Raw genomic sequence first — 3,007 nt, forward strand, 5'->3', positions numbered from 1 at the left:
TTTTTCGTTTTTTTGGAGCCAAAATGAAATGGTCCAAATCAAAAGCCAACATCACCCTACACTCTCACAATACAAACTGTCAACCAAACCACAAAAAGATGCCCAATAAACAAATAAACAAACTCCCAAGCCATATACCATATTATGAAAAAAAAACTGGCTACTCCACAAAGGCCATCACAGAAACCAAATACATCCCGGACGAGCCCCCAACTTGTTACACCTCTGTTTATGGCAGGGGTGTCAAACTCACGTCTTGCTGGTTTTCCAGAATCCCTGCCTTATCTGCTGCTGATTACCTGGATCAGGTGTGTTTAGCCAATAAGAAGCTTCTATGGCAGCTTGGTTGGAAAACATGTAGGACACCGGCCTTCCAGGGCTGGAGTTCGACACTTGTGGTCTATGGGATTATTCAAGAATGCAACATCGAATGAAATGCTTTGACAACTGAAAATTCTCACAAAGACCCCAAATTTTGGATTTATTTACAGAAAAAAGAGAAACTATTTAGACAAAAATGACCAAATTATAAGAACTAGTTTGAATGAACAAAGAAGAAAGTTTAGTTCTGCTGCTGCCAGCTGGGGTGGCGAGGTTCTAACAGAATATCGCTCAATCAGGTGATGAAAGACAAAAAAAAACAAATATATTAAAACAATCAAAAAGTGCAAAAAAAACAGAATTATGCCCTAAGCATTCCTTATAACCTGTTGCTTGTGACATACCCATAGAAAAATATATGCATAAACATTTTCGCTCTACAGACTCACCAAGTGGTCTGCGACCTTCATATTTCATGTGTTCTTCTTGCCCATTTTCCACCAGCAGATTACCTATAGCCATAAGGACAGTTCTGACTAATTCCTCATTTGCTGTTGAATGGGGAAATTCTGATGGAGGTAATCAAGTTCATTGCCCACTGAGCAGCATGAGCTTGTAGAATGATACTTCCACGCTGATAAGACCGGCATATGGGTACACAAGGCTGTGTGTCACGCCATGCATAAGGGGCCACGGTGTGGAGTGAGAGCAGATGCAGTCCTCCAGGGGTGTGGCTGGCAGCTCGCTGGTTTTCCTTGGCCTCTGTCCATGTTCTCCCACCGCTACAGGACTATAGGAGATGCTTTTAATATGACTTTAAGTCCCAAAGAGCTGGGGGGAACCGAGGGATCCAATTTAATACCGGCCAGCTGCCTATTCGCCCGCTCACAGTCTGCCATATGCAGCTCTCACTGTGAGTGAGCACAAGTTTCCATGTTGTGAGGATTCATGCATGAGCAAGTATCAGTAGTGGTCATTATAATCACTTGCTCTCAAAATAAAAGTTTTGAGAAAGTGAGGTAGGTGACTGTTTTTAATGGTAAACCTGGTCCAAAGACTTCTAAGACCCCATTTATACTGGTCCGTCTGCACTGCATCTACATTGCGTTGTGTCTCAGTTACGTTGATACCAAAAAAACAGAACATTTGTTAATCAATCGGAATGGTTGCATCGCCTCCATCATGCCCACATCAGACATTCGTCCCTCTACAGAGCAAGTTTCATGTTCTTCTTCTAAATAAAATACCCACATTACTTTGGAGCTGCTTGCGTCTGACCTATCATTCTACACGTGGCTACAACAAATGTATTTACGGTGATGTGCCCAAGCGACAATGCACCTTAATGCCACGGACAACACTGTTACCCATGTTTGCAAGGGACACTGAAGGTTAAATTCTTGAAGTACATCATTTATGACACAAAACATGCATTTTACAAGAACTCAGTGAGGAAGGAGAGGACATGAGAGCCAACATTTGATATTGATGGTGAGTAAAATCTTCTTTGTTTCAATGCTTTCTCTTGTTACTACTTTTCTGGAAGCAAGGGGATGATCTGGAATTGCAAAGGAGACGCACCACAGTTTGGATGAGGCGTAACTCCACTAAAACGAAAGTTAAAGCCTGTTTCCAAGCTTCTGCTCCAAACGTTAGAGCCGAGGTTTGACACCGGGGCACTAGAAACCAGCTACCCCAGCCTTCACAGTGACCTCCAAAACCACTGTGGGCCTCTCGAGACAACCCTGAACACATGGATAGCATTTATAGCTCACATTCCCATCGGTCATCCCATAACATATACATGTTTTTAGGGCGCTGTATTTTACAGTGCATACTTTAAGCAAGGAAAAAAGAGACTGGTCTCACAGAGACTCTTTTGTATCGCTACGCTAAAGCAAGCTATATTGATACAAATGCACGGAGGGGCGATGAAAGAACAAAACCACCGAAGATAAAGTGGTTTGGAGCGGCTGTGCTTGTGCGTGTGTGTGTGTGAAGACTAATGATGCACCGCATCTGATGGGAAAGTCACATCGCCAAGATGGATGGTCGATTATGGAGAGATCTCTCTGCTTATACTGGGCCCGATGTGCTGTTATTAGCATTCATATAAATGGATCATACCGAGGCAGTCTCTTCGCTCCTGCGACTCCTATTAGATATGCAGCCTGTCTCTTCATCAGCTAAGCAGTCACACGGGGGAATTAGCATTTGTGTGTGTGTGACAGACAACGGGGCTCAGCTCATATTTTGGCTTGACCAAATGTCTCAATAATCTCTCTGCCCTATCGGGTGTCCTAATAGTTTTTTTCTCCCATGGTTGAGTATGTGTGAGTGTGCGGGGCTGAGACTATAAAACTGAGAAACAAGGATTTGACTCTAACCTTCTGTGAGCACACTCTCACATGGGCCTGGTTGGTCCAGGGTAGACTGTCTCCTTGTTTAATTTGTTGTGTTTAATTGGACTATGGTGGGCATTAAACAAGGCAACCACGGTCCACCTAAAGTACATTTTTTAGGTTTTTCTGTTTGTTTGTTTGAATGATTCCTCAAAAATCCTTTGGAAGTTAAAATGTCAAGAAGTAAATTTTGTAAAAATGTCAGGATTTCAGCAAAGATTTGATAAAATAGCAAAAAATAATTAAAAAAAATCTTAAAACAAGTGTTTCAAAAGGGGCGCTGA

The sequence above is a fragment of the Oryzias melastigma genome, linkage group LG22 (assembly GCF_002922805.2).
Source record: "Oryzias melastigma strain HK-1 linkage group LG22, ASM292280v2, whole genome shotgun sequence".
NCBI classification, from domain to species: domain Eukaryota; kingdom Metazoa; phylum Chordata; class Actinopteri; order Beloniformes; family Adrianichthyidae; genus Oryzias; species Oryzias melastigma.